This window comes from Amblyraja radiata, chromosome 5 (assembly GCF_010909765.2).
Source record: "Amblyraja radiata isolate CabotCenter1 chromosome 5, sAmbRad1.1.pri, whole genome shotgun sequence".
In the NCBI taxonomy this organism is placed as follows: Eukaryota; Metazoa; Chordata; class Chondrichthyes; order Rajiformes; family Rajidae; genus Amblyraja; species Amblyraja radiata.
This window is the reverse complement of record NC_045960.1, coordinates 112,337,910-112,358,487: the sequence shown is the minus strand read 5'-3', so window position 1 is coordinate 112,358,487 and position 20,578 is coordinate 112,337,910. Positions and strand designations below refer to the sequence as shown.

Here is a 20,578-nt window from a genome sequence, read left to right as displayed (position 1 = left end):
GTATTCACAGAGTAACCGGATCTCAAGTGGTAATAAAATCTAAGGTAGCCATGCTCTCTGTAATGCACCAAAAAGGGACCAATTGAGGTGTAGTTTTTGTTAACAGATTTTCACCATCTTTTATGTTTTAATTAGCTTTTATTTGCATACTGTAATAAGTGACTTCAATTGTCATGTTTACTCGGTAGCTGTCAGAATATATTTTGCTCATCAAAGCCTGGTAGTTAAAAATTGGACTGTTCTTCAGTTGTAGATATTAGTGGTACGTTTACTACCACTTTCAGTTTCCAAATCTCTCAGCAAACTTTTATTTTTTATATTATCTGTGAAGATTATTGAAGTGTTATATTCCTTATTGATCTTCTTGGACAGTTAGAAGGATGAGAGGTGTTCTTATATAAACATCCCTGTAAAATTCTTAAAAGATTGGAGAGACTAGATGCGGGAAAAATGTTCCAGATGTTGGGGGAGTTCAGAACCAGGGGTCACAGTTTAGGAATATGGGGTAGGCCATTTAGGACTGAGATGAGGAAAAACTTCTTCACCCAGAGAGCTGTGAATCTGTGGAATTCTCTGCCACAGAAGGCAGTGGAGGCCAATTCACTGGATGTTTTCAAGAGAGTTAAATTTAGCTCTTGGGGCTAAAAGAATCAAGGGATGTGGAGAAAATACGGGAATAGGGTACTGATTTTATATGATCTGCCATGATCGTATTGAATAGAGGTGGTGGCTCGAAGGGCCTACTCCTGCACATATGTTTCTATATGTAATGAATGGCTTATGGAATAACTTTATGAAAACTAAATTAACATCTTGGTGTAGTGATCCTTTCTTCTGTGTTCGAATCGGGCCATTTGACCCATCAAGTCTACTCCACTATCCATCATGGCTGATCTATCTTTCCCTCTCAACCCCATTCTCCTGCCTTCTCCTCATAACCCCTGACATCTGTACTCATTGAGAATCTATCTCTGCCTTAAAAATATCCATTGACTTGGCCTCCACGGCCTTCTGTGGCAATGAATTCCACCGATTCACCACCCTCTGACTAAAGATATTCCTCCTTATTTCCTTTCTTTATTTAAATCTTTTTATTTGAATTTCACAGCAATTTGCATACATACAATGATAACAGACAGTGACAGTCAAGGCATAATTGTGCAACAGTATGTAAGCGACCCTCAAAGCCCTTACCCTTACCCACCTTCAACCCACCCGAATCAGGTCGGAACCAAACGGGGACAAACAACACTCACATACATACACATCCACACAAATATGGTAAGATAAACGAAACAAAAAGTACTAAAAAAAAAAGAGAAAAAAAAGGGGGTCACTAATAACAGTAAATAAGTAAGTAATTAAATAAATAAGTGTGGGGAGGGGGGGGGGGTTAAGGGGAGAGCAGCTGCAGTAGAGCAGAACAATGGTGGAGAGCACTCAGTCCTCTTCCGAGTCCGGGGACAAGTTGAGAGAGTTAACAAGTTCCAAGAAAGGGTTCCATGTATCTAGGAATGTCTTGGTAGAGCCTTTGAGAGAGAACCTAAGTTTTTCAAGCTTTAAATTGTAAAGCACCTCCTTAATCCAGCGGGTGTGTGTCGGGGGACAGGTGAGCCTCCAGTTAAGCAAGATCAGTCTCCGGGCTAGCAAGGTTGTAGGTTGGTGTTGGGAGGGGCACTGAAAATGGCTGACAGTGGGTTCGGAGGAATTTCCTTTCTAATGGTTCGTACTATGTATGAGATAAACCTGCTTACTACAATCTCTTTCATATTTAGTATCATTGACTTTAATTTTTATAAAACTAGTCATTAGTAGTTAATTTTACAACATAAATGTTCAGATCACCAAAATGATTACTAACATTCAGCTGACATTAAGTATTGCATTGCATACTCTTTTTCAAAAGAGTTTAGTTGTGTAATTGCTACCATTTTCTGTATCAAATTTCAGGGCAGATATTAGTTTTCAATGAATTAAAAGTTAAGGAAGGGACTCAAAAAATTTTGGGACTCTGCTGTAGAAGACAAGATAGTCTCATTGTGAAATATGTGCAGGAAAGAACTGCAGATGCTGGTTTAAATCGAAGGAAGACACAAATGCTGGAGTAACTCAGCGATACAGGCTGCACCTCAGAAGAGAAGGAATGGGTTGTGTTTCGGGTCGAGATCCTCCTTCGTGCTTTCAGTCTATTTTGGAGATTTGCTCATGTGGACAATGATGTTGATTTTAAAATGTAGCTTGGCTAAGAGCATTTTAGATTGCAGTTTCTTCTTGAATTCTGTGCTTGTTTGAGGCATTTGCTTAATCTCTTAAAACTATTTGAACTTGTGAGTTTGCTGGTTGGTGTCACACGTGCGTGTGTTTTGAATTGGCAGCTGGTGTGAAAGTCGCTTCATACAGAGTCATACAGAATGTAAACAAGCCCTTCAGCCCAACTTGCCCACGCCGACCAAGATGCCCCATCTGCACTAGTTTGAACAGCCCGTGTTTGGCCCATGACCCTCTAAAACTATCCTATCCATGTACCGGCCTTTAAATATGGTGATAGTACCTGCCTCAACTACCTTCTCCAGCAGCTCGTTCCAAATACTCGCCACCCTTTGTGTAAAAAAAATAAATGGTGCCCCTCGGGTTCCTATTAAATCGTTCTCTCACCTTAAATCTACGTCCTATGGTTCTAGATTTCCCCTACTCTGGGCAAAAGAGTATGCTATCTATTCCTCTCATGATTTTGTACACCACTATAAGATCACCCCTCATCCTCCTGCGTTCCACGCAATAAAGTCTTAACCTGCTCAAATGCTCCCTATAGCTCGGTCCCTTGAATCCTGACTAGAAGTGACAGTGTAGCTGAAGACTTCATATTGTTGCTAACATGTTCTCTATTTCTTGGCCAATAAATTTATGCCCACCCACCTCCGACAACTAGCTTTTAAAGCACATTAAGTATGTATTATATTGTGACTAAAGCACGTTTTTATTTGTGTGAGTGTGCTTTAGGGCTTTTAAGACAGTTGAAAAATAATCTTTTCGCTTGTTTCAAACAAGGTCATCTTGTCACTTTAGCAGCAGTTAATTTGGTTATCTGACTAAATGTTGATGTAAACATTATTTTCTGCCCAAAATGGATTGAATGAATGTTCAGCTCGCTGGTTGCTTCTGTTGAATAAATTAGGTTTGGTTCTGAGATACAGTGTGGAAAATCTCCCTTCAGTTCACTGAGTCCACGCCAACCGACGATCACCCATTCACGCTGATTCTATGATGTCCCACTTTCTCATCCTCTCCCATAGAAACATAGAAATTAGGTGCAGGAGTAGGCCATTCGGCCCTTCGAGCCTGCACCGCCATTCAATATGATCATGGCTGATCATCCAACTCAGTATCCTGTACCTGCCTTCTCTCCATACCCTCTGATCCCCTTAGCCACAAGGGCCACATCTAACTCCCTCTTAAATATAGCCAATGAACTGGCCTCGACTACCCTCTGTGGCAGAGAGTTCCAGAGATTCACCACTCTCTGTGTGAAAAAAGTTCTTCTCATCTCGGTTTTAAAGGATTTCCCCCTTATCCTTAAGCTGTGACCCCTTGTCCTGGACTTCCCCAACACCCGAGGGGGCAATTCAGAGGACAATTGTCCAACAAACCTGTGCGTCTTTGGGATGTGGGAGGAAACCGCACCACCCAGAGAAAACCCAGACGTCACAGGGAGAACGTGTAAACTCTACACAGACAGAACCCGAAGTCCAGATCGAACCTTGGTCTCAGGTGCCATGAGGCTGTTGCTCTACCAGCTGTACCACCCAAAACTGTTAGGCTTTACGTTTATGCATTTTAGTTTGACTTGTTGGAAAGGAGTATGATGACCAGGTAGTTTTTCTTTTCCTGATTGTATAATTTAATTGTCACCCTTTCATCAATTTTTTATCTTTTGACTAAGTGTTTTTATTTCCTTTGTTTAGCTTCTAATGTTGAGATTTGAACTGTTTTCTCATTTTAACTGTTGAACATCTGAAACTTAAAAAATAATTTTGGGCAGTCTCACAACCATATGGTAATCATGCAACCCCAGATCACGTAATGAAGGAAGTTGCGAAACTAAATTCAAAGACCGTTGCAAAGAAGTGGGGGAAAAGAGCATGCATGTCAGTTGTGCAAGTCAAACATAATTACAGTACAAAACACAAAGTGCTGTAAAAACTCGTAGGGAGAATTGACATAGGACGTTTTGGGGCAGGATCCTTCTTCAGACTCTTATAATTGCTAACTACTGTCCCCAAATATCAATACAGAATTGGGTCACTGTAAAAATAATTAAGGGAAAATATATTCCTAGTCCATTGTAAACACATTTTGTAAATGAACGTGGAGGCTTTGGAAACCGTGCAAGGGTGGTTTACCAATTATGCCTGGATTAGAGGGTATTAGCTACATGCAGAGGTTGGAGAAACCTGGATTGCTTAGAACACTGCAGGTTGAGGGGAGATCTGAGAGAAATATATATAAAATTGAGAGGCAAAGATAGGGGGCGCAGTCATACCTTTTTCTCCAAGGTGGAAATGTCAAAGACTATAGGATATAACTTTAAGGTGTGAAGGGGAGGGGGAAGTCTAAAGGAGATGTGTGGGGCAAGTATTGTGTTGGGCAGAGGTGGTGGGTGCCTGGATCATGCTTGCAGGGGAGGTGGTGGTGGAGGTAAATATAATGGTGGCATTCAAGAGGCCTTTAGATAAGCACATGGATATGCAGAGAATGGAGATGTATGGATCATGTGCAGGCAGAAGAGATTAGTTTATCGTTGCATCATGTTTGGCACAGATATTGTGAGCTGAAGGATCTGTCCTTGTGCAGTAGTATTCACTGTATAATAGTGCTGGAATAATTCATTGGAACAGGCAGCATCTGGAGTGGGAATGGACTGACGACAGAACCCTAAATTGGTCATTACTGTGTCTCCAAATATGATCACTGTTTCTGTTTTATTTTATATGAAGGGAAATTCCTGGTCAATTGTTAATGAACTTTATAAATAATTTAATTTGTCACTTGAACAAACTTCACTGTGAAGTTTGAACTTTGTCCCTATCCAGCTCATGCCCTCCCCGAGTTTGAGTAATTCAACACACCCCTGCCAACGGTGGGCTATGGAACATTCAAGGGCCTGGCTTGTTCAAAGATGCACCTTGTTTAGAGATAAGGAATGGAAACGGGCCCTTCGCCCACCGAGTCCGCATCGGCCATCGACCCCCGCACACTAGCACTATCCTACACACACTAGGGACAATTTACTATTATACCAAGCCAATTAACCTACATACCTGTGCGCCTTTGGAGTGTGGGAGGAAACCTGAGCACCCAGAGAAAACCCGCACGGTCACAAGGAGAGTGCACAAACTTGGTACAGACCATGCTGTATTCAACATAAGGTTGATAGTATGTCATGTGTAAGAAGGAACTGCAGATGCTGGTTTAAATCGAAGATGGACACAAAGTGCTGGAGTAACTCAGCGGGCAGGCAGCAACTCTGGAGAGAAGGAATGAGTGAAATTTCAGGTCCAGACCCTTCAGACTGATAGTATGTCGTAGTGTATTGCAGGGCACTTGTCAAAAATCTTTGTGGAGAGATCATTATTAACAAACGCAAAGTGCCAAACAACCATTTTTCATTTTTTGTATTTTGAATATTATTAGGAATAGCTTGGGTAGACTCAGTTGCTTGCCCAGAGTTGGGGAATTGAGATCCAGAGGACATGGGTTTAAGTTGAAGGGGAAAATATTTAATAGGAATGTGAGGACTATCTTTTTTGTGCATTGGGTGGTGAGTGTATGGAACAAGCTGTCAGAGGAGGTAGTTGAGGCAGGTACCATCGCAAAGTTGAAGAAACATTTAGACAGGTACATGGATGGGTTTAGAGGGATATGGGTCAAACTGATCTAGTGTAGATGGGATAAGTTGGTCAGTGTGGCAAGTTGGGCCGAAAGGCCTATTTCCATGCTGTATGTCCTTACTTCCCTACTTGATTTGGCAATAGTTTAAACAAACTGATCTCTACATACCTTGATTCTATCCTATACCCCCCCCATGTCCAATCCCTTACAACCCACATCGGAGGCACTGCACACATCCTTCAACACTTTGACTTCCAGTTGCTAGGCCCCCAAGCATGAATATTACCACGGATTATATCAAATCCCTTTATCCCTCACACCTCATCCCTCAAGGCTCTCCATTTCTTCCTTGAACAGACCTAACCAATTTCCATCCACTAACACTCTCTGCCTGGCGGAACTTGTCATCGCCCTCAACCTGAGAGCACTATCTACCACTTTGTTGATGCTCGGACTATCCTCGATCGGACTTTGCTGACTTTACCCTGCATTAAAACTTATTCCCTTATGTAATTATATACTGTAAATGGCTGGATTGTAATTATGCATTGTCTTTCCGCTGACTGGTTAGCACACAACAAAAGTTCAGTAAATTAAGCTGTTGCTTGTTGGATAATTTTGACTACTCCCACTTTCTCCAAGTAAAAGTTGTAGCCATGGGCACTCGCTTGGCACCAGCTATGCCTGCCTTTTTGTTGGTTCAAGTTCAAGTGAGTTTATTGTCATGTGTCTCTGTATACCTGTATAGGACAATAAAATTCTTGCTTTGCTTCAGCACACAGAACATAGTAGACATTTACTACAAACAGATAAGTGTGTCCATATACCATAATATAAATATATACACACATGAATAAATAAACTGATAAAGTGCAAATAACAGATAATGGGTTATTAATAATCAGAGTTTGTCCGAGCTAGGTTTAATAGCCTGATGGCTGTGGGGAAGTAGCTATTCCTGAACCTGGTTATTGCAGTCTTCAGGCTCTTGTACCTTCTACCTGAAGGTAGCAGGGAGATGAGTGTGTGGCCAGTATGGTGTGGGTCTTTGATGATACTGCCAGCCTTTTTGAGGCAGCGACTGCGATAAATCCCCTTGATGGAAGGAAGGTCAGAGCCGATGGACTGGGCAGTGTTTACTACTTTTTGTAGTCTTTTCCTCTCCAGGGCGCTCAAATTGCCGAACCAAGCCACGATGCAACCGGTCAGCATGCTCTCTACTGTGCAGCTGTAGAAGTTAGAGAGAGTCCTCCTTGACAAACCGACTCTCCGTAATCTTCTCAGGAGGTAGAGGCGCTGATGAGCTTTCTTGATAATTGCATTAGTGTTCTCGGACCAGGAAAGATCTTCAGAGATGTGCACGACCAGGAATTTGAAGCTCTTGACCCTTTCAACCATCGACCCGTTGATATAAATGGGGTTGTGGGTCCCCCTCCTACTCCTTCCAAAGTCCACAATCAATTCCTTGGTTTTGCTGGTGTTGAGGGCCAGGTTATTGCGCTGGCATCATATGGACAGTTGCTCGATCTCTCTTCTATACTCTGACTCATCCCCATCAGTGATACGTCCCACAACAGTGGTGTCGTCAGCGAACTTGATGTGGAGTTCGCACTGTGACTGACTACGCAGTCATGAGTATAGAGTGAGTACAGCAGGGGGCTGAGCACGCAGCCTTGAGGTTCTCCCGTGCTGATTGTTATCGAGGCTGACACATTTCCACCAATACGAGCAGACTGGTTTGTGAATGAGGAAGTCGAGGATCCAATTGCAGAGGGATGCGCAGAGACCCAGTTCTGCAAGTTTGGTCACCAGCTTGAAGTGGACGATTGTGTTAAATGCCGAGCTGTAATCGATGAATAACAGCTTGACATATGAGGTTTTGTTGCCCAAGTGGTCCAGAGCGGAGTGGAGGGCCAGTGAGATCGTATCCACCGTTGATCTGTTGTGGCGGTAAGCGAACTGCAGTGGGTCCAGGTTTTTGTCGAGGTAGGAGTTGATTTGCTACATGATCAACCTCTCAAAGCACTTCATCACCACCAGCGTTAGTGCCACTGGTCGACAGTCATTGAGGCACGTCACCTTACTCTTCTTGGACACTGGTATAATTGATGCCCTTTTAAACGAACAGTCCTTGTTCCAGACGTATACTGGCCCTAACCCCAACTCTTTCTCTACTACATCGACAACTGCCTCGGGGCTGCCTCCTGCAACCATGCAGAACTCATCCACTAACTTCTATCTTGCCTTCAGATTCACCTGGATTATCTCTGACCTTTCTCTCCCCTCTCTTAATCTCTCTGTCTCCATCACAGTGGGCAGACTATCGACTGACGTCTACTACAAACCTACCGACTCCCAACAGTTACCTGGACTACACTTCCTCCTACGCTGCCTCTCCTCTGTGTCCTGTAGTTCTGCTCTCATTCCAGCTCGCCCCAGATGTCCACCTTTCACTCCACCAGCCGCCACATGTAACAAGTGTCCCTATACCTCCTTCCTCTACTCCATCCAGGGACCCAAGAACTCCTTCCAGGTGAGACAGGAGTTCACGTGCACCTCGTCTAACCTAATATGGTATTCCCAATGTAGGCTTCCGTACATCGGCGAGACCAAGCGCAGACTAGGCGACCGTTTCGCTGAATACTTGCTTTTAGTCTGCCATGGCGGACTTGATCTCTCAGTTGCTGAAGTCCCCTTTCTATTCCCACGCTGACCTTTCTGTCCTGGCCTCCTCCATTGTCAGAGTGAGGCCGCACGTAAACTGGACGAACAGCACCTCGTATTCCGCTCGGGTAGCTTACAACCCAATAACCCCCCCACCAACTAACTTCTCAGTTCACAGCTATGTATCCCTGTTGGGCTCACACCTGCCTCTATCCAACTATTTGCCTATCAGGGAACCCCCTAGCCTGTGGTCATCTGTTGCCGGCCCTGATTTGACCTGTCTTTTTTGCTTCCAGTTTTTCCCCCTGTTCTGCCTACTACAAACTGACGAAGGCACCCGACCCCAAAACGCCATCAGTCCATTTTATCCAGAGATGCTGCCTGGCATGCTGAGCTACTCCAGCACTTTGTCTATCTTTTGGTACAAAACCAATGGTTTGATGCTGCTTTATCTGTCACATGGGCAACTGCACAGTGAAATTCCATTTGTATATTTACACATGCGGGCACCGCCATGTTTTGGTGTCATCTCTAAAGTCCGATCCGGCAACCAGCTCGGTCGACTGGAGCAGTTCCCCATCTAGGTGAGTCCGAACCTTCCTCCCTTGCCTTCGACCGGATAGGCCTGCGAACCGCCATCTTTGTGTCCCGTGGGCACCTCCTGCGCTGGAGGCATTACCCGTGTTCGCCCTCCTACTACATCTGCAGTTCCTTGTTATTACATACAGGCAACAGTTACCTGTACTAGTCCCCCCGCCCCCGTGATACCACTGAGCCAAGTGGTCCGATGCCATCTTGCTGCCTCCATGCCACCTCATTTTTCTCTTCAACTCATCCCACACCAGTCCTTTTCCATGCGTTTTCACTCCTTAACCACTTGCTCAGTACACATCTCTGTTCCTGCTGAAGGCTGCCTCTTAGTATACCAGAGCTGCTATCATCCATCCCTCGTGGAATGACCAACTGCTTACAGAGATGTGTCAAGTTACTTAATCTCAGCAAACTGCGCCAAGCCAGATTTTGCTCTGAGAAACATCTACTCCGTCAATTTGAAATGCAAATCTCTTTACCCATAGTCCTGTAACTATCACTAAAGTATTGCCCTTTTTTTTTTATAAAAACAACTGCCCTCTTTTCTTTCCATAACATAAGACATAGGTGCAAATTAGGCCATTCAGCCCATCAATGCTTTCCCATTCGATCATGGTTGATCTTTATTTCTTTCTCAACCCCATTCTCCTGCTTTCTCCCCGTAAGCTTTGACGCTCTTACTAATCCTTGTCGAATTTCTTCACCAAAAATTGGGCAGTTAACTGTCTGTCTGCCTGTAGACATCATAACTTATTTTCTTGCATCAATAAGCTGCACTTATTTGCTGAAATTGCCACCTTCTGTTAATTAGTAATACCAGTGATTGTACATGCCAGGGCTGTAACAAAACTAGCCTTTGTTTGATCCAAACTGGATCTTTTGCCTCTCGTTCATTCCCAGTACCTTTCCAGTCTTGAGATAAAGTTGATAAGGTGGTCAACAACTGTTGACTTTCATCTCATTTTGCAGTTGACAAGTGTAAGTACCGTATTTCCTGGCAATGAAGACACACCTGTGTCGAAGACGCACCCCAAATTTTGAAAAAAGGTTGGCGGGACAGGATGAAGGGTTTGGTTTAGCCCAGGGGCTGGCAACATCGCCTGCGTGCCCCGGGACTGGCTGCAGTTCCCAGATCCCTCGTGTCGCCGGGACTGGCTGCAGTTCCCAGATCCCTTCACAGTCCCCAGGAGACTGGCTGTCAGTTCCCAGGTCGCCTGGAGCCCAAGGACTGGCTGTAGCGCCCTGTAACTCCCATTCGCATGCCCCAGTAGAGAGAGATCGAGACCCGGGATGGAACGCCCACTTCTGCCTCAGTAGCTACCCGCCAACCACCACCTCCACCGGTTCACCTGATGCGAATGACACCGGTGGCGGCCGGTTCCGCGGTCCTGAGCCCGCGGGCGCTCGCAGGACCCCGAGCTACTTCCTCCCTCGCCACAATGCGGTGGCCGCCGCCCTGAGCGGTGAAGCAGTTTTGCTGGCATGAGCCCCGGCCCCCCCTTCTCAACGCTCCTGCCATCCTCGCAACTTTACACCCCTGTCTACCCGGGCCAGGCTTCCCCACAACGCGGTGAAAGATAACTCTTACCTCTCCCCCCTCCAGCAGCGCTGTCCACTTTTACAGCTGCTGCCCATCAGGCTGCTAGCATCGTTCTTAATGTTGCTGTACTGAGGGATAGCCAAGTATCTTTCTTGGCTAACAACCTAACCTTCGGCCTCCGAGATGCAGGCAAAATGTTATGCCTTCTTTTTGGGTAAAAAATGGCGTCTTCATTGCCGGGAAATCCGGTAGTTGGAATTCGGCATTTGTTTCAGTTAGTAACAATATATATAAAACATTAGGATGTCAACTTCTTAGATGTAAACAAGATAATATGTGCTCCACATGTATTTTACCTTGGCAGTGGGTCAAAGCTTTGCATTTATTTTTATCTCTGTTTGCAGGCAGCAAATGAAAGTCTGCCAGGGAACTTTTTTGACTATCTAATACCAGAGATATAGGCCAGACAATATCTGTATAAATCAAAGGTAGACACAAAATGTTGGAGTAACTCAGCGGGACAGGCAGCATCTCTGGAGAGAAGGAGTGGGTGACGTTTCGGATGGAGACCCTTCGACACGAAATGTCACCCATTCCTTCTCTCCAGAGATGCTGCCTGTCCCGCTGAATTACTCCAACATTTTGTGTCTACCTTCGATTTAAACCAGCATCTGCAGTTCTTTCCTACAGACAATATCTGCTTAAGACTGATCAATGTCTATTTAAGACTTGTTGTCTACAGAAAGCTGATTCTAAGGCCAAAGTGTTTCAGTTTACATGGTAAAATGTTTGTGATGTTTTCTGTCAACAAACAAGCACCCTAGAGGTGGCACAATGACGCAGTTGATAGAGCTGCTGCCTCATAGCGTCAGAGACCTGGGTTTAATCCAGACTACAGGCGCTGTCACTATGGAGTTTCCACAGGTCTCTCTGTGACAGTGTGGTTTTCCTCCAGGAGTTCCGGTTTCCTCCCACTTCCCAAAGACATGTGGGTTTGTAGGTTAATTGGCTTCTGTAAATTGTCCCTAGTGTGTAGGGAGTAGTTGAGAAAATGGAATTACATAGACCTAGTGTGAACGGGTGATCACTGGTCAGAGTGGACTCGGGCGGGCTGAAGGGTCCGTTTCCATACTGTATCTCTAAACTATGATGTTCTCCAGAGCTCTAGGCTTGTAGGTTAACTTGTCTCTGTAAAATGCCCTGAGTGTGAGGGAGTAGATGAGAAAGTGGGGTAACGTAGAACTGGTGTGAACGGGTGATTGGTGGTCTGTGTGTACGGTGAGCTGAAATGCCTGTTTTTTTTATGGGCCTGTCCCACTTAGCCAACTACAGGAGACTATGTGGTCGCCAGGGTGTCTCCTGTATGGTCGTGAGAGGTCTCCTCAGTCGCCCAAATAGTCGTAGCGTCTTTCTGGTCGTGACAGTGGCGACCTTGGGTTTGACGCCAAATGAGTGTAGCTTGACGTAGGTGCTGTCGTAGGTTGTCGCCAGGTGACGTAATGTAGGCAGTCGTCAGGATGTCATTGGTTGTCGACAGGATGTCGTAGATTGTCGCCGGTGCTGACTTTGGTGAGTTTCAATGTCCTATTCGCCGACCGTAGCCTAAAAAAAACCGCTGAAGTGCGACAGGCCCATTAGTCCAGTCGCCGTTTTGTTCGGCGACCTGCTACGATTATGATGGTTGCTGAAAAAATCGGGGACAGTTACACTACACTATCTTTCAATCAATCCGACCAATTGCTGCTGCACATTCCACTCAAGCATCAAGAAAGGCTTGTCGACACTGAGAACATCTGTTGCCTTTAGGTGTAGATGCTCAATAATAATACGGGAAGGAATGCAGCACCACTGCGAACTTCGTAACTGCCTGCCCCATGACACTAATTTGCTGAAGAATGCTTGGTTTACTTTGCCCCAGAAAAGTGGAACAAGTTAGAGCTGAATCCCGGAGATGAGAGTGCTGATCCTTGATACTGGGAGGCATTTGTCTAAGTCGTCAAGGAGCATTCCTAAAATCTGAAGTGAATGGAAATGCAAAAGTGAACATTCTCACTGTCTGAAAACCATCTTGGTAAATAATGCTAGGCGAACAGTCATCTGCATCGGAAGACATTAGTGAAGCTTCCTAGAGTGGCGTCCTAGTCCTGACCATTGTTAGTACTTCACCAGTGATCTCTCCATCATAAGATTGGAACTCTTAAGCAGTTTGCTGATTACTGTTTTAGTCTTCGGCAATGGGCGAACAAAGCAGCTCCTAACAAAGCCGTCCATTTTGGCAGTGGGTAGTGAAAATATAGGCAGTGACAAATGAGCTGCCATGTGGCTGTTCTCTTTCCACACCTTACATTGACATTCGGGTATTCATGCCTGTTAAACCCCTGTCCCACTGTACGAGTTCATTCAAAGGTTTCTCCTGAGTTTGCCCTGATTCGAACTCGGAGATTTACGGTAATGGCCGCTCGTTGATACTCGGGGCTGTTGTGGACATTTTTCAACATGTTGAAAAATCTTCACGCGTCTTCCTGAGCTTACCGCGTTTCCCGAGTATCTGATATTAGCATTACGAGCCGCTAAGAGACGTCCCCGAGCTCCGATGTACCCGCTACGTTCATTCTACACTTGAATGAACTTGTACAGTGGGACAGGGCCGTTATCAGGCAACTGATGGTCCTCACCAGCTAGAATGTGGTGGAGACCTTTGAACTATCTTTAATTGGACTTCAATGTTATATCCTGCTCTAAATGTCGTACCTTTTATCTGTGCATAGTGGGTGGCTTGATTGTATCCATATATAGTGTTGGACTGGATAGTCGGCAAACAAAAGCCTTTCACATGAAAATGTGAACATGTACACATGACAATATAATAAACTAAATGTTCAGCAGGATAAACAACCCAAAGTCAGCTTCCTCTCCCAGGTTAAGTCCCAGCACTGTATAATTACATTCATTCACCTCCAATCACTTGGTTTAGACCATAAGACATTGGAGCAAATTAGACCATTTGACCCATCGAGTCTACTCCACCATTCCATCGTGGTTGAGGAATCTTTCCCTCTCCCCGATACCAGAGGCGCCCCCCCCCAAACGGTCTCTGTTTTTTTGACTTTTTATGTTCAGTGTGTGTAAATGTTCTCTGGTTTGTTTTATGCGGGGGGGAGAGGGTTGGGGGAAACTTTCTTTCAGTTTCCTACCTTGCCGGAGAGGCAATTATTTTCTGTATCGCGTCTCCGGCCGATCTGCTGACTACCATCGATAGAGCTGGAGGACTCCTCGGACTAACTTTGGGCCCCAACGCGGGGCGTGGACTTAACATTGGAGTCAATAGACAATAGGTGCGGGGGTAGGCCACTCGACCTTTCGAGCCAGCACCGCCATCCAATGTGATCATGGCTGATCATCCCTAATCAGTACCCCGTTCCTGCCTTCTCCCCATATCCCCTGACTCCGCTATCTTTAAGAGTCCTATCTAGCTCTCTCTTGAAAGTATCCAGAGAACCGCCCTCTGAGGCAGAGAACTCCACAGACCATATATAACCATATAACAATTCCAGCACGGAAACAGGCCATCTCGACACTTCAAGTCCGTGCCGAACACATATTCTCCCCTAGTCCCATATACCTGCGCTCAGACCATAACCCTCCATTCCTTTCCCGTCCATATAACTATCCAATTTATTTTTAAATGATAAAAACGAACCTGCCTCCACCACCTTCACTGGAAGCTCATTCCACACAGCCACCACTCTGAGTAAAGAAGTTCCCCCTCATGTTACCCCTAAACTTCTGTCCCTTAATTCTCAAGTCATGTCCCCTTGTTTGAATCTTGACTCACAACTCGCAGTGAGAAAAAGTGTTTCCTCATCTCCGTTCTAAATGGCTTACCCCTTATTCTTAAACTGTGACCCCTGGTTCTGGTCTCCCCCAACATCGGGAACATGTTTCCACTGATTGTGCCGGTGTATGGTAAGCTTTTTACTGAACTTTATACAAGATAAAGAATTTCGCTGTAACTAGATACATGAGACAATAAAGTTCATGTTCATGTGATAGGAGCAGAATTAGGCCATTCGGCCCATTGTCCACTCTGCCATTCAATCATGGATGATCTAACGCTCCCTCTCAACCCCATTCTCCTGCCTTCTCCCCATAACCCCTGACACCCGCACTAATCTATCTATCTCTGCCTTAAAAATATCCATTGACTTGGCCTCCACAGACCTCTGTGGCTATGAATTCCACAGATTCACCACCATCTGACTAAAGAAATTCCTCCTCATCTCCTTCCTAAAGGAACGTCCTTTAATTCTGAGGCTGCAACCTCTGGTCCGAGACTCTCCCACTAGTATCTCCCACTTTTAATAAATTACCAATGAACTATTAACAAGATTGTTAAGGGTTTAGACACGGTTTCTTAAACTATGGCCCTTGGTTCTGGACTCCCCCAACATCGGGAACATGTTTCCTGCCTCTAGCGTGTCCAAACCCTTAATTATCTTGTGTTTCAATAAGATACCCTCTCGTCCTTCTAGAATAAACTCCAGAGTATACAAGCCCAGCCGCTCCATTCTCTCAGCATAAGAATTAACCTTGTTAACCTACGCTGCGCTCCCTCAATAGCAATAATATCCGTTGGCTGCAGGATTCAAGATCGTCCCGTCAACGGAGGGCTCGAGGTCTCCGACCGTGGGAGAGCAAAGGGAAGAGATTTGAACTTTTTTTCACAGAGGAATGTGGAGGAGTCACTGTGGTGGATCTTTATGTTAAAATGTATTTTGTGTGTTCCGTTGCTTTTATATGTATGACTGACTTGGCAAATGAATTTCCTCGTATGTTGCAAAATATATTTGGCTAATAAAGTGTTATTGTGATTGTGATTGCTAAAGAAATCCCTCCATCTCATTTGTAAAAGAACATCCTTTTATTGAGGATAGACCCAAAATGCTGGAGTAACTCAGTGGGACAGGCAGCATCTCTGGATAAAAGAAACTGGTGACATTTTGGATCGTGGCCCTTCATCGGATTCTGAAGATTCCCACTCAGTTACTGCAGCATTTTGTGTCTATTCTAAGGAGACCCATCTTCAGACTCAACCTGAAGCGTCACCCATTCCTTCTCTCCCGAGCTGCTGCCTGTCCTGCTGAGTTACTCCAGCAATTTGTGTCTATCTTCCATTTAAACCAGCATCTGCAGTTCTGTCCTAAACATCCTTTTATTGAGGCTGTGCCCTCTGGTTCTTGAATCTCCCACTAGTAGAAACATCCTTTCCACATCTACTCAAACCAGGCATTTCACTGTTCAGTAAGTTTCAATGAGATCCCTCCCTCATCCTTCTGAACTTCAGCATGCACAGGCCCAGAGCCATCAAATGCTCGTCATATCTTAACCGAATCATCCCTGGGATCATCCTCATTATCCTCCCCCGAGCCCTCTCCAACGCCAGCACATCCCTCCTCAGATATAGGGCCCAAAATTGTTCATAGTACTTTAAATGTGTCTAATCACTGCCCTATAGAGCATTACATCTCTGCTTTTATATTCAAACCCTCTGGAAACAAATGCTAACATTGCATTTGCCTTCCTTAGTACCGATTAAACCTGTAAATTGATCTTTTGGGAATCCCGCAGCAGCACTCCTAAGTACCTTTGCACCTCTGATTTCTGAATTCTCTCCCCATTTAGAAAATAGTTTGCACCTTTATTTCAACGACCAAATTGCATGACCGCACACTTTGCTATAATGTATTCCATCTGCCACTTCTTTGCCCTCCTAATCTGTCTCAGTTCCTCTGCAAACCTCGTGATTCCACCACACCACCTACCCTTCCACCTATCTTTGTATCATTCACAAGCTTGGCCACAACGCCATCAATTCCATCATCCAACTCATTAATATATGATGTGAAGAGTAGTGGCCCCCAAGACCAACCCCTGCGGAGCGCCACCAGTCGCTGGCAGCATACAAGAAAAAAAGCCCCCTTATTGCCACTCTTTGCCTTCTGCCATTCAGCCAACCTTCTATCCATGCTAGTATCTTCCTTCTCATACCATGGGCTCATTTTGTTTAGCAAATGCCTTCTAAAAATTTAGGTCAATCATGATTTTTACTTCCTCAAAGAATTCGGAGTCAGTCGTACAGTGTGAGAACAGGCCAACATCTCAATGGGTGCTAGGTTAGGTAAGGGGGAGGTGCAGCGAGACCTGGGCATCCTTGTACACCGGTCACTGAAAGTTGGCTTACAGGTACAGCAGGCAGTGAAGAAAGCTAATGGAATGTTGGCCTTTATAACAAGAGGATTTCAGTATAGGAGTAAAGACGTTCTTCTGCAGTTGTATAGGGCTCTGGTGAGACCACATCTGGAGTATCGTGTACAGTTTTGGTCTCCTAATTTGAGGAAGGACATCCTTGTGATTGAGGCAGTGCAGCGTAGGTTCACGAGATTGATTCCTGGGATGCAGGGACTGTCATATGAGGAAAGATTGAAAAGACTGGGCTTGTATTCACTGGAGTTTAGAAGGATGAGGAGGGATTCTTATAGAAACATATAAAATTATAAAAGGACTGGACAAGCTAGATGCAGGAAAAATGTTCCCAATGTTGGGTGAGTCCAGAACCAGGGGCCACAGTCTTAGAATAAAGGGGAGGTCATTTAAGACTGAGGTGAGAACAAACTTTTTCACCCAGAGTGTTGTGAATTTATGGAATTCCCTGCCACAGACGACAGTTGAGGCCAAATCACTGGATGGATTTAAGAGAGAGTTAGATAGAGCTCGAGGGGCTAGTGGAGTCAAGTGATATGGGGAGAAGGCAGGCACGGGTTATTGATAGGGGACGATCAGCCATGATCACAATGAATGGCGGTGCTGGCTCGAAGGGCCGAATGGCCTCCTGCACCTATTTTCTATGTAACATGCCCCATCTACACTAGTCCCACCTGACTGCATTTGGCCCATATCCCTCTAAACCTGTCCTATCCTTGTACCTATCTAAATGTTTCTTAAACATTGTGATAGTACCTGCCTCAACTATCTCCTCCAGCAGCTCATTCCATACACTTACCACCCTTGGTGTTTTAAAAAAAAAGTCACCCCTCCGGCTCCTATTAAATCTTTCCCCTCTCATCTTAAACATATGTCCTCCAGTTCTCGATTTCCCCTGTTCTCGATTTCCCCTGCACTCTGTGTAAAAAAAAAACTCTTTACCTTATGTATTCCTCAGTTTTTTGTACACCTCTTTATGATCACCCCTTCCCCCCCTTACCTGCGCTAGCATGCTCAACCTCTCCTGGTTGCTCAGGCCCTCATAAATGTTTTCTGTACCCTTTCCAGCTTGCCAACATGCTTGCAGGTGAATGGTCGAAGAGCTGGCCTAGACATGCTGGAATGTCCGAAGGAAATAACATTTCCCTTTCCTGTTAGTTTGATTTTAGCTCCTGATGGGTACCCGAAAAAGGGACCACATCATCCCAATTCTGGCCTCTCTCCACTGGCTCCCTGTGCGGTTCCGAATAAATTAAAAAAGATCCTCCTCTATGTTTACAAAGCCCTTAACGGGCTTGCCCCCACCTGCATCAAAAGTCTGCTTACCCATCACACCACCTCCAGGTCCTTCAGATCGGCCGACTTGGGGTTACTGAACATCCCGCGGTCTAGGCATAAGCTCAGGGGCGACCGCGCCTTTGCGGTTGCAGCTCCCAGACTGTGGAACAGCATCCCTCTTCCCATCAGAACTGCCCCCTCCATCGACTCTTAAGTCGAGACTTAAAACTCATCTTTACTCTCAAGCCTTTTTGACGTCCTCTGAGGCAGGGCTATATGTGTGTATTTATGTATGTACTTAATCTATGAACTTAATCTATGAACCAATGTTGTATAACGTTAGTACCTCCACCAATGTAAAGCAGTTTGGCCAACGAGAGTTGTTTTTTAATTGTGCTATAGAAACAAAAATTCCCTTCAATCCTCCTTGAACCTTCTCGTTATGTCCTCTAGGTTTTGATACCCATACCATGCTGAAAGCTTTTGACTATTAAGATGGAAATCTAGTGAGAATAAGAGTAGGCTGTCCTGTGGGCTTGAGTACAAAGAATCTGGGCTGCATGAGTACATTTGACTTATCGAAACAATGTGTTATTTAAAGCTTGTTCATAATCAAATCAAAATCTAAGATCTAGGCACTGCTGGTGAATGAAGCATGTTTATTGTGGAATGGGGTGGATTAAAGGGAGAAAAGATGAAAAATGCTGCCTAACCCACTGAGTTCCTCCAGCACTTTGTGTTATTGACGTTCCAGCATCTGCAGTTTCTTGCTTCGCCAAGTTTGCTTATGTCTTTATTTTGATGGGTTTGACAATGTCATGCTTGCCATTATTATTAAATGATACATTCTCTAGGTTCCAAGAAACTGCAGTTGCTGGTGTACAAAAAAAAAAGCAGTGCTGGAGTAACTGGGTGGCATGGTGACGCAGTAGTAGAGTTGCTGCCTTGCAGCGTTAGAGACCCGGGTTCGATCCGGACTGCGGGTGCTTGTCTATACAGAGTTTGTACGTGCTCCCCGTGATCTGCGTGGGTTTTCTCCGGTTTCCTTCCACACTCCAAAAACATACAGATTTGTAGGTTCATTGGCTTGATATAATAGTAAATTGTCCCTAGTGTATAGGATAGCATTAGTGTGTGGGGATCAGTGGGCCAAAGGGCCTGTTTCCGCACTGTATCTCTAATCGAGACTATGGGTCAAGCAGCAACTGTGGAATCCACAGATTGGTGTCGTTTTGGTCGGGACCTTTTTTTAAGGGGGTTACTAATTGTAAGAAGTGGAGAGGGGGCAAGGCGAGGCAGAGCCTGGTAAGTAATGGGTGGATACAGGTTAGTGAGTTTTTTGATAAGCAGATGGTTGGCCAAAGGCCAGAGATGAAAAGGGAAGGTGTGGGGCAAAACGCTAGGCATGGTTCGAAATGTATTCAACATGATGCCTTTCCACTTCAATCTGAGCCTCCCGAAGTAATGACCAAGCGCACCATTGTCTTTTGATAATTTGCAACAAAAGCCAATGTTACCTTTTTTGAGATGTGTATCCTATTGGATTATTTTCTAAACAATCTGACCTAACTGTTCTTGTCCAAAATGTCATGCTTAAAAGTTACTATAAAATAACAATGTTTAAGAAAGAATTGCAGATGCTGGAAAAATCGAAGGTAGACAAAATGCTGGATAAACTCAGCGGGTGAGGCAGCATCTATGGAGTGAAGGAATAGGTGATGTTTTGGGTCGAGACCCTTCTTCAGACTGATGTGGGGGTGAGGGGGGCGGGAAGAAGAAAGGAATAGGTGGAGACAGTGGGCTGTGGGAGAGCTGGGAAGGGGAGAAGAAGGAGGGAGAAAGCAAGGACTACCTGACATTGGAGAAGTCAATGTTTATTCTGCTGGGGTGTAAACTGCACAAGTGAAATATGAGGTGCTGCTCCTCCAATTTGTGGTGGGCCTCACTCTGGCCATGGAGGAGGCCCAGGATAGAAAGGTCAGATATGGAATGGGAGGGGGAGTTGAAGTGCTGAGTCACCGGGAGATCGGGTTCGTTAATGCGGACCGAGCGGAGGTAAAATAACATAAAATAACAATGAGTTATTTAGAGTGGCACACTGAGCCCATTTAGTTAGGCCTGGGTTGGGATGTTGATACGATGGTGCTTTAGCTTTTGATTTGGTTACAATGGAATCTGAGGGCCTGGACTAGAAGACCAATAAGACGGCGTTGGAGCCACACAACGGCATGGGCTCCAAGTGTTTGGATATCCATGCTACTAAAGTGTGACTAAACTAAATGGGGAATCTACTAGGTTAGTCTACTAGCTACATCTTGGTAGCGAATCCTAACGTTGTAGTTCAAATCAAAGTTG

General features: G+C 45.0%; 1 protein-coding gene across 1 annotated transcript in view; it reads left to right on the top strand.

Annotated features, from left to right (window-relative positions):
• Positions 1 to 20,578, top strand: part of rev3l (REV3 like, DNA directed polymerase zeta catalytic subunit) — a 219,476-nt gene that overhangs the window by 1,190 nt on the left and 197,708 nt on the right. The window lies entirely within an intron of this gene.